Source organism: Antechinus flavipes, chromosome 5 (genome assembly GCF_016432865.1).
Source record: "Antechinus flavipes isolate AdamAnt ecotype Samford, QLD, Australia chromosome 5, AdamAnt_v2, whole genome shotgun sequence".
Lineage (NCBI taxonomy): Eukaryota > Metazoa > Chordata > Mammalia > Dasyuromorphia > Dasyuridae > Antechinus > Antechinus flavipes.
The window spans coordinates 267,745,885-267,760,549 of NC_067402.1; the positions used below are offsets into that span (position 1 = coordinate 267,745,885).

The window sequence follows — 14,665 nt, forward strand, 5'->3', positions numbered from 1 at the left end:
ATAAATGTGGAAATATATATAAAAGAACTGTACATATGTTATTTGTTGTCTAAAGAAAGGAATGGAGGAAAGGAGAAAAATTTAGAACACAAGGTTTTGCAAGGGTGAATGTTGAAAACTATCTTTGTATGTATTTTGAAAACAGAAAGCTATTATTCAATAAAAAAAATTAAGTTCCTGTTCACCCCTAAAAACCTTTCTACAATGTCCTTGATTCAATCTTCCTCTGCTATAATCCCTGATAGAGAGATGGTTCTAACTAGCTTAGCCACTCTACAGATGGATTTCAGAAAATTATAATCTTTCTGAACCTCAGTTTCCTCATCTGTCAAATGGGGAATGCTGAACTAGCTGACCTCTAAGGTCTCTAAATTTATGGTCTTTTAATCCTTCCCAAAATCAATCCCTCTGTTTATGCCCCTCCAGTTTTCCCCTTCTATCAATCTTTCTTTTTTTCATCTTCAATCTCCTCCCCTTCTCTATTTGCTCTGTCCCTGAAGCTGACTGGTCTCACAAGTCCTTACAAGCTTCCACTTGACTCTACCATATCCTCAAAGTACAGTCATATCTAAGTTCTTATTTCACCTAGCACTTACTTCTCCACATCTTATAATCTACTTTCAGGGTCAATTAACCCATTAAAATGAAACTACTCATTCCATGATAAGTAGCAGTCCCAATTAAGTCTTTAACCTCCTGGACGTGGCTACAGATCTGAATAAGGTTGGTCTTACTGTCTAATAGGAGATACAGCCCATCTCTTGGTTCGGTGATGCTACTCTCTCCTACGGGTTGAGAGCTTTCCTCCACCTTCTGCCCATTTAGACTCTGTTCTGGGCCCTCCTGATTATCAATTTCTTCACTTGCTAGTCTCAGTTCTCATGGGTTCAAATACCATCTTTGTGCAAACAACTCCAGTATATATATGTATGTGTGTGTGTGTGTATGTATGTGTATGTATGTGTATATATATATATATATATCCTATATATCCAGTCCCATCTTTGTGCAAACAACTCCAGTATATATATGTATGTATGTGTATGTATATATATATCCTATATATCCAGTCCTGCTCTTTCAGACTCTTATCATCAATTTGTTAGATAGTTAATCTTGAATTTTCCTAATGCAACTAAATTTCCATATGTTTTTCTCTAAATCCCAACCCAACCTTTTTCCTATCTTATTTCTGTTGAAGGCATCAGTCTCAAAGTTATCCTCTATCCTCACTGGCATGAAACCTGGTCTTGTCCTTTCTACTTCTACAACACCGCTCCATCTGCCCTATTCTTTGTACTTCGAGCCCCTCTCCTAGCTCAGGCCTAGTGCATCATGGTTCCAGCCTCATTTTTCACCACCCCAAGCCACCCAACTCACATTCCTAAAGTGCAGCTCTGAGTATGTCACCCCTTTACTCAAAATGTAGTATCTCCCTAATACTTTCTAGGAGCAAAGAGAAATTCCTCTGATTCATTCAAAGCTCTTCATAGCCTAGTGCTACAATTGCTTCAGTCTCTTCTCCATGCAAATCATAAAATGAAAACCATAAGGCTTATGGATCAAATGAGACTTAGGGGCACAACAGTCAAAACTTTGCCAGTGGCATATTAAAAAAAAAAACCAAACTGATTTTCTTAAAGCACAGGTGTGACCACAGCACGCCCCTGAACAAGACTTCTCTTCAGTGGATCCCTCCCTCTAGCCTTTAGGATAAAATATAAACACTTCAGATCCCTCCCTCTAGCCTTTAGGATAAAATATAAACACCTCACTTTGGTATTTAAAGTCCTTCATATTCTTCCTACCTTTCACAACTGATTTCACATTAATTTCTAGTCAGTCAGTCAACAGACATTTATCAAGCCTCTACTGTGTGCCAAGGCCTGTGCTAAATGCTGGGGATGTAAAGAAAAGCAAAATAATCCTTGCTTCTAAGGAGTTCACTCTATTGGGGGAGACAACATGAAGAACACTACATCTGCAAGATTTATGCTGTAAATAGAAGGTAATGCCTACAACTAGAGGGAGATTAGGGGCAGTCACTAGTCCCATTTGCAATCATAGAGCAAGGGAACTGGTCCCTTTAAAAGGCATTCAGTATCATTACAGAGCATTCAAAGTTAGACACAGTATCTTAGACTCCCAAATATGGAAACTGAGACCAAGAGAGGCAGTATGACAGAGATGGGATCTGATCCCAGGTCTCTTCACTCCATATGCCATATACTCCATCCTAATGCCTCGACAGCATTTACTTCTGACAAGAAACAGACTGTCTAGAACTATCAAAGATGATTCAGTGTTGGTCTAGCCCCATGCCTTTGGTGCATGGAAGCACCAGAATGGATTAAGTAGTACAGAAAGTCTTCTCTCAAGCTGCGCCTGCTCTGTTTCAGGAGGACTAGCAGGACGTGGGTTTCTGTCCTCAAGCAGACACTTATTAACTATTCAACATCTGATGCTGTTTTATTATTGGAAAAAGGAGGTAGATAATAATAATTCTTTAATTATATCCATTCAATTTACAGCAAGGTTGTTAGAAGGAATAAAAACATTTATTGTCTACTACGTGTGAAGTACTAGGAAACTAAGGACAAAAACCAAACATCCCACTCTCACTGGGACGGGACTGTATGAGAAATGTCAGCTCTACAATCTCTACAATTGATCTATGAGCTCTGCTCTCTCTCGCCCTACTCTTTCTGGTATAGGATCATCAAATGATGGGGTGAGAACAGAGTAAAGAGAAGGGAAGGCATCAGAAAAGTCATGATGTGGGACCCAATTTTGAGTGCTACATATTTTGCCAAAGTCCCAATTTCTCCACTATAAAAATGATACCTTACTCAGCTACATGAGATCATTATCGATATATAAAAATGTTTGTTAGCACCAATACTAGCAGGTTCCATATGGAAAGACAAATTGGGAGCTGAATAAAGGGAAAAAATGATAAACATTCATAAAATCTTAAAGGAAAAAGCCTAGGGAGCTTGAGCAAAAGTGGAGGGAAAAGCTTCTGGGAAGCTGAAGCTTAAAGGTTACCAAAGATCCCAAGTCAAGGTCCTTGTTATTCTGTAATGCCTACATTCCTGTCAAATGGGGCGCTCCTGGCAGCAGATATTGCTTCTTGGCCTTCTTTGAATACCCATCATTTAGCATAGAAAGCCCATAGTCAGCATGTAATAAATGACTGTCACCTAACTACCTGCATCCTCCTAAAAGCTGGCATCCACACAGCTGTCTCTCAGCATTTTTTGGCACAGACCATCCTTCAGGTGTGTAAGGCACCCTCATCTCCCACCTCAGAATTCCTCCTATATTCCAGATTCAGATCAAGATCACCTCTGACACAGAGCACCTGTGTGACAGGATCCTCCTAGTTATTTAGTGTTCCTCTCCTTCCTCAAATTACTATAAAATTTACTGTGTAAATTACTATTTATCTTTCTAACAAATAGTCCTTAGAATGGGAAGGGCTTGAGGGCAGACACTGATTTTCGTTTGTATGTCTTAATATTTCTAGCAGCTAGGGTAATAACCTGGCACATAATAGGCCAAATGATTAGTTCAAAGACATTTCATTTTAAAAGTGCAATACATGTTTAGGAATTGATGTACTTCCAGCACAAAAACTTGAAACCTTTTCTATTGTACCTGCTCTTCCTGCTAATAATGCACCTATTTCTCAGCTTTTCTGTCCCCACTACAGTTCCAGGGAGTCTTAGTGCTGCAAGTCCTTTACATTTGGAACTTGCACATCTGTTATCTACTTTCTATTTTGCTTCTAACTACTCTAGTTCTGTCATTACTTCAAGATCTTTGATCTAAAGTTCATATCAATTTTTTTATTCCTTCAGTGCTAAATACTCTTGCCAAGATTAACTTTTTTAAATCAAAATTCTGACCATGTCTTTGCCTTTTGTGAATTGAGAAAGTATTCTGTTTTGGAGGGTAATAACAAAAAAAACCCTGTTCCATATGAATTATCTGTCTCTTCTCCTCTTTGGAATCACAGAAAGGACCTAATTCATCAGTGATTAACTACGGATTATGAGTCAGACGCCAAAAGTCTACCAAAAATTATGGAGATTACTAACTGGTCAACAGTATTACAAAAGATTATGAAAAACCCATAAATGTAATCCAAACACCTAGATAAATCCGAATCATCCTGTTCTGCAGCAGGACATGCTGTTCTTATGATAGGCCAAAAAAGTGGCAGCATCTTCCAGTATAGACTTCATGGGGGGCAAGGTGAGCCTAGATCCTAGAGTGTAACTTAACAAGTTGAGATACACAAACATCCATAATGGATAGTCTTCTTTTAATACATATTTTCAATTATTATACTCCTTAATATTTCTGATTATTATTATTTCCCCCTCTAAATTAACCTCAGAAAATGCATTCTTGTGGTCTGGAGTTGCAGCAGTAGAGGAAACAAGAGGAAAAGGAAGAACATATTCGAAATAGACACCAAGGAAAGTCTTATGTGAACTGATACAAAATGAAGTAAGCAAAATCAGGAGAATACTGTACACAATAAGATGTAACTGCTCTGATCTATTGATCAGAGATAATGATCTGAGACAATTCCAAAGAATCCATGATGAAAAATGGTCTCAATCTCCAGAGAGAAAACTGATGAACCCTGAATGCAAATAAAAGCATACTTTTTTCAATTTGTTTTTCTTGTTATTGTGTTTTCTTTTGCAAAATGGCTAATATAGAAACATATTTTGTACTTGACATGTATAATTGATATTACATAGCCTGTCTTTTCAAAAGATGGGGGAAGGAGTGAACAGGCAGTAGAGAATTTGAAACTTAATTTTTTTAAAAAAGCAAGTTAAAATTCTTTTAAATCTGGGAAATATTTAACAAAATAAATAAGAACATATATATATATGTTTTTGTGTGTATATATATATATATGTATACATAAGCATGCACATGTACATATTTAATTCCTTTATTTGTAATATTGTAATTTAACACCAAAGTCAGCAGTAGCACAATCAGAAAAAGTAGTCAGAAATTAAACTGAGAAGTCAAGCTGACTCCCAAAGACCAAAAAGGTTTGTGGGGTTCAAAGACCTGTATGCTAGACAGAGTAAGATTGGTTCTGAGAAAACTTGAGTTCTCCTAAAGGCACTATGATAGCTTGCAGCATCACCACTCAGCTAGCATTCTATTAAAAAACTAAAAACTTTCAAAAATTCCTCAGTCTCCCAAATAAAACACAACTTCCTCCTGGTATTCAATACTTCCAAATTCTCCTTTCAGCCTAATGTCCCATTATTTCTCCTTACAAATTCTATCTTCCTGAAAAACTATCCTGGCCATTTCCTAAGCCAATGCACTCTTCCTCCTTCTTGCTATTGTTTGTGCTATTCCATCTGTCTCCCCCATCCAAGTCAAAACTGCACTAATTCCTTAGGACTCAGTTCAAATGCCACTGACAGCTTTTACCTGGCTGTATGAAAACACTCAGAACCTAGGAGCCCTGTTCTTCCTACCTATAGACTTCTCAAGAAGGCAGAGTACGACAGCCTAGCCCTTTAAAAAAAAAATACAAAGCCTTCTCTCTGCCCACAGCCAAAAGTAAAATTTCCTTCCTCTACAATTCCATAGCATTTTGTGTGTATTTCTCTTGGGCAATTTAGTGCATTCTATCTTTGAATTATAGTCACTTGTAAATATCTTCTCTCCTAAAATTTCAATGCCCAGCTCATTGTGCTGTATGTAAAAATATGTAAAAAAGTCCCACATTTATACAGTGCTCTGAAATCTGCAAAGCACATTTTGCTCTACCATTTGATTTTCACCAGTGTTCTTCTAGGAAGGAGCTCCTTTTAATTCCCTTTTTACAGATAAGAAAATGGAGGTAGGAAAAAAATTTAAGTTAGCTGTACAAATCACAATGTATTCAAGTTAGGAACTGAAGTAGGATCTTCTTAACGAAGCCAAGCATTCTGTATGAGAAATACTGCTGAACAAATAAAGGAATGTTATATCACCGCGTTCTGTTATTTTTCATAACAGAAAGGAATTTATTCTGGCAGTTTATATTACACAAAGTGAACCAAGGTTTGCAATATCCAACCTGAACTGATTCATAAATAAAGGTAGGTTTTTCTGATCCTGAATCTCTTGTCGATGTCACACAGCTTTAAATCGGGGAGATCCATTCAATTTGGAAGGATAATAGGATTTGGGTAGTGAAGATAATGCTGTGCATATTAGACAATCTATCCTATTTCTAAGTGCAGATTTCTGTAGAGATTTGTATAGTGAAGCTTTCTTTACTTTTATAAAATGCTATGCATTAAATACTGAACAACATTTAGAGGATTTTTTTTTAGGTAATCTAACTGTAAGTATTTTATTAATAAACTTTATATACTTTAATGAAAAAATATATGTTTTAGTTTTTGATAATTTAATTTTATGGTCAGTTCATAATCCTATGATATTTGGCCAAAATCTAGGATATATGTCTGAAAAAGCAACATGGCTCAATCCTACATAGTTCCTATCATAACAGATTCTGTTGAACTGAGGCTTTTCCTTAATGTAGAACATAATTTCAATGTCTAGTGTTTTAATCCACCTCAACAACTATATTGCCTTTAATCAAAGCAATTTCTTACTCTTAAGATTATATATGCATACCTATCTATTTATATAGATGAGTACAAATGCATAAATGCACATGTAGGTATGAATATATATATGTATAAATTGGCCTTCAACTTCATGAAAATCTGGGATTCGATCATGTTATCCACAAGAACAGACTTGGGATGAGAACTCCTGGCACTATCACCATTCTGTTGTACTTATATCTTGAAAGCACCGGTTTGCTTCTTCCTATCTGTCATTGACATTACACCTAGACCCTCAAACCAAAGGCTGATGACATCTGTCAGTGGCTTCTTGGGTTGTATTATTCAACTGGAATAAGATAAAGAATTAAATGAAAAAAATTCTGCTTACTGATCAAAGCCTTCAGAATTGAGATGCAATGCTCTACATACTTTCATCAAGTGTGTTAAGTGTCTGACTCCTAAAATTTACTTAACTGGCTTTTGCGCAAACTTTCTGAATCCAGGTTAGATGAACAACCTTTATTTGAACCCTTCCCTTAATAAGTTCTTCACATACAGTGTAATTAATCTTCCACTCATAAACTTTAATTATCAAAGTACATTTACTACTTTTGCCTTGAAATTTAGCAACTCAACCTTTATCAAATTGTGTTCCAACAATGTCCTAGGCCTCTTTTTTAGTTAAAAAGTTAAAATAGATGATTCATTTCACAGCATTGGTTATTAAAATCACCTTGTTAAAAAGAGAAAGCAAGGAAGGAGAAAGGACTCATGAGACAAATCCCTCAAGTACACTGTTACTGTGTTAAATGGTTGCTATGTAATACTGCTGATTTGTTACTGAGCAATAACTAAGAAGCTGCAGTAACAGGCTAAGAAACTGACATAAAACTAAAGGCTGAAGCAATCAAAATAAAGTTTCAGAAATATTGTCAAGTTATTTTATATTTAAAATTTTTAAAAACCCCTCACATCATCTGATACATTCTTTTAAAAAAATCAGCATTAGTTGCAAAACCATACTTCTGAATAAAATTTTAGAATTTGCTTCTCTGAAAATTTTTAAGAAAAAGCTCTTAGAGGATGGAAGGGAGGGTTTGGAGAGAGAGGATTTTAGATATACCACTTGCTGGAATAGAAATGGTCTCCATGATCCATTGCATTTGACATGATGATCTATATTTATTCATAATTCATGAGTCTTATAGTAATTGAGTTTACGGTTTTTCTTATCCTTTAAAGCTTGCTTTTCTGCCTCAGCCTAAACAAAATCATTACTAAATTTGATAGTTATAATTTCCTCAATGACAATAGCCTAGTTGAAAGAAATACAGGCAATCTGAGTAGACTCTAAACTTAAGGGAGCCCGTATAACAATATAAACACTAATAGATATGAAATAAATTCTTAATTAACTTTATGATAAAATCTAAAAATAAACAAAATCTGATATCTAATAATACTGCTATTTAAGTTATGATCACAGAGGAAAATAAAAAAGAGAAAATTCATAAGCTTCTGGGTTCACTGTTTAAAAATATATATATTTATTTTTCATTTTTTGATATTACAAAACAGTAATTAATGATGGTGAGAGAATGACCAAATTCCCAAACCTAATCGATGTGGAACAGTATTCCTGAAGGAATCTTCATAGGGGTTATTACCATGGGAAAGTCTCACATTTTTTTATGCTTTCTAGGAACAGGAAATTTTCCTTCCCCTTCAAACAAATTCCCTACCTTTATGAACTCTTCTTTTTCTTTATTTCTGACTTTTCCTCATTTACGATTTTCACTCTCAACTTTAATATACTAAAAGGAGAAGAGAGGCAAGGAAAGGAGGGATGAAAAATAGAGATGTCTATTGTGGACATTCACATTTATCATTATCCAACATTTATTTGCTATATAAAGCACTGGAGATACAAAAGATTGAATACATGTTCACTGTCCTCAAGGACTGCACAATCTAGTCAGGGAAACAGGACCTGGACATAAAAATATAAGTAACTTTACAAAGCAACTTATGCCAGTTAATTGACCTGGGCAACTCCTGGATGGTGCAACAGACATATTTCCACTGGGCTGGATTTAGAAAGGCAAGGAAAAAAAGAAAAAGCATTCCAGGTTTGAGGAAGAATTTGAATCAGCAAAGCACACAGCGAATGAGTCCATTTGGTGGGAGGGCAGTTCATGTTAGAATAATATGACTGGAGACATGGATTGACAATTGAGTAAGGGTTTGGAACGTGAAACTAAGGACTCTGAATTTTATTCAGTAATAACTATTTAACATGTTTGTATCTGCATGTATGTGTATACACCCATTATAAACACATGTACACATAAATATACATATTTGTATCTGTGTGTGTTTAGCTCCATTTCATACATTATACATATTCAAATTAAGAAATTTAAGAATAGTAACCATGGCACCTAACCCGTTCTGGAAAATTTACAAGAATAATTACAATGAAATTAAAATGCCTTTTAAAATACAAAGCAGGATGTAGAACAGAGGTTCTTAACTGCTTTTATGTCTTTGACCTCTCTGGGAGAATCTGGTGATGCTCCAGGCCCCTTTTCAAAATGAAGTTTTTTTAAATGTATAAAATAAAAATACATAGAATTACAAAGGAAAGCAATTACATAAAATAGATATTTTATAAAAAGTTTACAATTTACAAACAAGTGTATAAGCAAGTTAGAACCTTGTCTCCAGAGCCACAGGATTACAGGATATCAGAGCTATAGAGATATCAAAATCTCTTCTGTTATTTTTCCTTCCATCCCTCATACACACATTTCACAGATGAGAGAATTGGTGGCTATAGAAATGAAATGACTTGACCAAGATCACAGTCAACATCAGAACACAAGTTTTCTCGCTCAAATCCAGTATTCTTTCTATAAAATCCCAAATTACTCTGCAGGGGTTAGGCAGATTCATTTCAGAATTCCTTCAAACCTAAAGGAAAGCTGGAAAGAAATAAGTAACAATGACCCTATAAGAACACTCCCAAACTTCCTTTCCACTATAAAAAACTGGATCAAAGAAATAAGAAAACTCAGAAAGATTAAGTCTGACAAATAATTCCTGCAATTATTTTTAAATTTTCTGTTTTGCTCCAAGTTATTTTACATTTCTGGTGCCTTGAATCTCCCCAAAAGATGAGTTTTGATTCCTTAAAAAATGGGTTGTCCACTGTAGCTCTTCTAGACCTTATCTTTTCCTTCCCTGCTAGAACCTCCTTTCTAGTTGTTACTAACCACATGACCCTGGTCTAATTGCCCTTTCTGTTTCTATTTCATCATTTGAAAAATGGAAATGATATCTACTCTGCTTACTGCATAAGATCATTGTGAGTACCAAATTAAGATCATTTACATGACAGCTTTAAAAAAAAATCAACAACACAAGGTGCTATATCAATGCAAGGTGTTATTAAGATTTTCAGGAAATTAAGGAAGAAGCTACAATGATTACCTACACTGAATTCATTATCAGGGCTATCCCAGTCTCCGAATATACTGTATAAATAAACTATTTTCAACAAAATTCAATTCAACAAGCATTTATTAAATAAGGTGCTGGGCACAGGCATAAAACTAAAATAAAATAACACTGCACACAGATTTTAATCTACTGAATGTAATCATACTTTGATCTGTTTACTATTCTGTATAGACCAGAATAGTAGTTTTTTTGGGGGGAGAGATGTTCCTAAAGATCAGTTGTCATCCTTTATGTAATTAGAAAGGGAAAAATCCAATATAATCCACTCTAAGCCTTATCTTCCTTCTTAAAATCAAACAGTATGTCAAAATCTAAGTATGCCTCACTAGAACAATTTGGTGCCATTCCTTAAAAACTCAACAAGTATAAAACTATCCCAAAATTGTGCTTGGATCAAATCCCACCACCAGAGAAATGTAGAGATCAATACAATCACCTAAAAACTAACTCAACATACTCCCAAAACTGAACACTGTAGTAGCTAGGTTTCTTTGAATCCAAAAACTAATTGCAGGTAAAATATTTCATTTTAAAAATTGAACTGCAGCACATTATGCTTGTTTACAGATAATGTTGCCAGGCAACACTGTTTAAACAATTTGAAACTCTAGTTGCTAAGTTTTATTCAAGTACTTTGTATGCACAAAACCAAACATTTGTAAATCATACAAAAAATGAACATCATTAAAAACACTACCCAAAATCTGCACTCTCCCAACACTAATAATCTCTACCTGAAAATTTGGTATTTTATTGTCTTTAAATAAGGTTTCCTCCACTATATGAAAGTTTTCTGACAGCTGACATTTTAAAAAGAGCAGATCATTTAAATCATTTAAACTAGAAAATGGGAAGCTAGAAGTTTAGCAAAAGAGTAACATACAACCACAGCAGGGGAATTAACTTCAAGAATTTTAACAAGTCTCTCAATGGGGTTACAACACGACAGGAAGTATTAAGGTCATAAATGGCATTTAGGAAAAGTTGCTATGTATTTTTCTATCACAGACCCATTCTTGGATCTATCTGACTACACAATCAAGAATATTCTTTTCTGACATTATGCCTATGTCCATAATAGGATACAATTCAATTTAATCTGCATTTATTAACAATCTATAATGTATGTGGCACAGTGATGAGATAAAGGCAAAAAAAGGAAATAGTCCTGATTCTTCAGGAGCATAAATTCTATTGTATCATAGTCTCATAACTTTAGCTCAAGAAAGGTTTTTTGTTTTGTTGTGTTTTGTTTTGTTTTTTAAGCAATCTAGTCCACTTCTCTCAATTTACAGGGGCGAAAACTAACCCAAGATGGGGTGAAGTCATATGGTTAATTAAATTCATCTACTACTTTCTAGGTATTGTGGTAGGCTTAGAATCACAACAACAAAACAAACATTTCCTATCTTTAAGTCTAGTACCATAAACTTTACTAAATTTAACTACGCCAGCAGAACCAGAACCATTCTTTTGAATATAAATTTCGGTATTCTTTCCACTACACCACACTACAGAAGGAGCTCGTAATTTGCAGTCAGATGCTGATTCTAATCCACTTATTTCTGCCCTAGCCTAGGTGCCCAGGCGGAGAAAGTGCGGGGCTCGGACGTCACTTAGACCAGAAACTTACAAACTTGTGCCTCAGCAATGTGCCTTAACAAACTCTGATTTCGGGCAAAGCTCAGTCTTTCTCAGCCTCAGCTCCCTCCTGTGTATAATGAGGGCACCGAGCTAAATTATCTCCTTTTAAGGCTGGTTTCTTCTAAGATCTAAATCTGAGATCTTATGATCCCAAATTGCTGAACCTCATCTGCAAAACTGAGCTATATTGTAAGGTCCCTTCTAGCTCTCGATTTAAGATAAATTTTCTTAACGTCTCGGCCTCGATTTCCCTTCTCATTCTCGATTTCAGTTAATTTTCTTCAATTTTACATTGAGATGAGTCTGCAGGACCTCTATGGTCCTTCCTGGGTCTAGATTTACATTACTGCGTTTCTTCCCCTGTCCCAGCCTCAGTTTCCCCCTCTGTAAGGAGAACGTCGGGTTCCCTCCCGGCTGTGCCTGATAGGAGTAAAGGCGACTTCCCTTTCTTCCATTCCACATCTTGAGCGTTCTTATAGCCCAAGGTTCCCAGCGAGGGGCTACGTGCAGGGAGAGGAACAAGGCCACCCGTGAGGTGATGTGGGGCGCACGCGAGGCCGTGACCCTTCCCCCTCCCCCATCCCGGTTACCTACCACGCTCCTCTACGATCCCTTCAAAGTATGCGCACACATTGGACGCGGGAGGAAAGCATGTGGGCTGCGGACATCGCCGCCTCCCGCCAACATGCCCGCAGCTCCAGCCCGGGGTCTCCGTGGGGCTTACTACTCCGAATCATGGAGGTTAAACTGACATCCCACACGGGACATTCGAGGACGCGCGGGCTCCGCGGGGCGGGCCCTGTGGATTGACAGCGCTAACGCGCACGCGCAAACGCACGCGCAAAAGGTCTCGAGAGACATCACCCCGCCTCCTCCCCATGCACTCCCCACCCCCGGTCCCAGGAAGCTCGCAGTGTCCCCCTCCCCCGCCAGTCTGCTAGCTGAAGCCGCCTCGACAGCGCGCGAAGACCTCCATCTCAGAAGGGCCTGGCTGCTTCTCTAGGCCGGCTACCTGTTCGGACTCGGCCGGGACAGCCCCAGCGCTCACCTAAGCGGGCTAGGACTGTCCAGCGATTCCGCAGCGAAACCTGACTCGGTTTTCTGCGCTCTTCGCAATCTGATTGGGGGGAGAGGAAGTCCCGCCTCATGTAATGACGTCAGGGGGAGGAGCAACGCAAGGCGCGATTTCAAACCTGAAATGGTGGGAACAATCCTACGGAGGTTGGAGGGGGAGTGAGGAGGCATCCGGGAGGCGGGAAGTGGTGGAGGGAAAAGAAAGAGGCAATTTCAAAAGGAGGCTCGAGGAAAAGAGGAGCTTAGGGTCCAAGGAGAAGTTGACCCTCTCATTCGCGCCTTTCACAACCTTCACTAGGCCACGTTTTTGTCTTCAGGACCCTTACCCCTAAATCATAGAGCAAAGGGAAGAAGGGAACAGGCATTTATTAGGCACGTACTCTGTGCCAGGCTAAATATTAGCCTCACAAAAAACCCTCAATAGGGGTGGGTGCTTTCATTTTTTAAATTTTTTTTTTAAATATCAATAATGATAGCCAACATTTATCCGTAGTGCTTACTATATGTCGGACATTGTGCTAAGCATTTTACAATTAGTAGCTCATTTGATTCACACATCAGCCATGTCTCTGGGAGGTGGGTGTTATTAAGCCTGTTTTAATAATAGTAATATTAAATAGCACCTAATATATGCCAGGCATTGGGCTAAGCATTTTACAGTCACTATCTCATTTGATTCTCCCAATAGTCATGTCTCTGAGCCGTGGGTACTATTGTTCCCATTTTAAAAATAATCATATTTATCAAACACCTAATGATGCGATTTAGGAGCCAAATGATGTGTTTGGGGTTCAACACCAAGTGCTGAGAGGTAGGCACTAAATACTGGGGTTCAGTCCTGTGAAAAATTCACAGTGGCCATTCTCTTTGATGAAAGGTAGGTTTATTTAGGAGAAGAGATTACAGAAAAAATGAAGAAAACTGATACACACCAGGAGTGGTAAATATGAAATAGAATCCGGAGAGCATATGGGCAGTAAGGTTTTAACAATTAATGATGGAAAAGACAAATTACAATTAACTAAGAGAAAGGAAACATCCCATGAGGTTGGAGTATGCCCTTAGAGAGGAGTTTAGCACCCTAAAAGAGTTAGTTCTAAGGAGAAAGAATCAGATACTTGATGAGCCATAAATGGAGAGACACCATAGGGCCTAGGGGGAAGAAGGAGAAGAAAGATCACAGGTTAAAGTACCTGGATGGACTGACCCAAAAGCGGTTCAGCATAAATGGTGTGAGCCATGGACAGATTTATATGGAAATTTAACCCCAAGGACATAACTCAAATTTCTAAAGACGGGATTGCCCACAATCTCCACAGAGAGGAAGACTGCCCATCTGTGGCCTTCCCTGCTTTCCCCAGAGAATAATTCCATGAATACTTCAGTCTTTGCCAACAACACCCAACTACTCAGGCCCTCATCACTAAAGTGTGTCAAATACTTTACAATTATTATCTCATTTCATCCTCACAATAATCCTGGAAGGTAGGTGCTATTATTGTTGGCATTTTAATACTAATAACATTTTGTGGTATCTGATGTAGCAGTGCTAAGCACTGGGATACCCAGAAAGATTAAAAACAATGAGCTTACATCGTAGTGACATCACCAGGGAAAAAATGATTGATAGAATGCTGATGTGACCTGAGCAGCAGATGGACCATAACATTGCCATAGAGTCCTTCCATGTTACTCCAGAAACTTTGTTTCAGTTGCCCTCTGCGCTGCTTTAAGAGACTAGGGGAGAGACAGAGATTGAAGGTGAGTTAAGGTTAGGGGACATTTCACAGTAAGTTGCTGGGACCATG

At 37.6% G+C, this 14,665-nt stretch overlaps 1 protein-coding gene across 2 annotated transcripts in view; it reads right to left on the reverse strand.

The window, feature by feature from the left end:
* CEP83 (centrosomal protein 83) overlaps positions 1-12,599 on the reverse strand; it is a 109,534-nt gene extending 96,935 nt beyond the window's left edge. The window contains exon 1 of one of the 2 annotated variants that reach the window (XM_052000496.1): positions 12,378-12,591. The gene's annotated coding sequence lies outside the window, so the exon portion shown is untranslated. Of the gene's footprint in view, positions 1-12,377 lie in introns of both variants that reach the window. The other variant, XM_052000494.1, reaches the window with a different exon arrangement.
* Between the last annotated feature and the right edge of the window lie 2,066 nt (positions 12,600-14,665).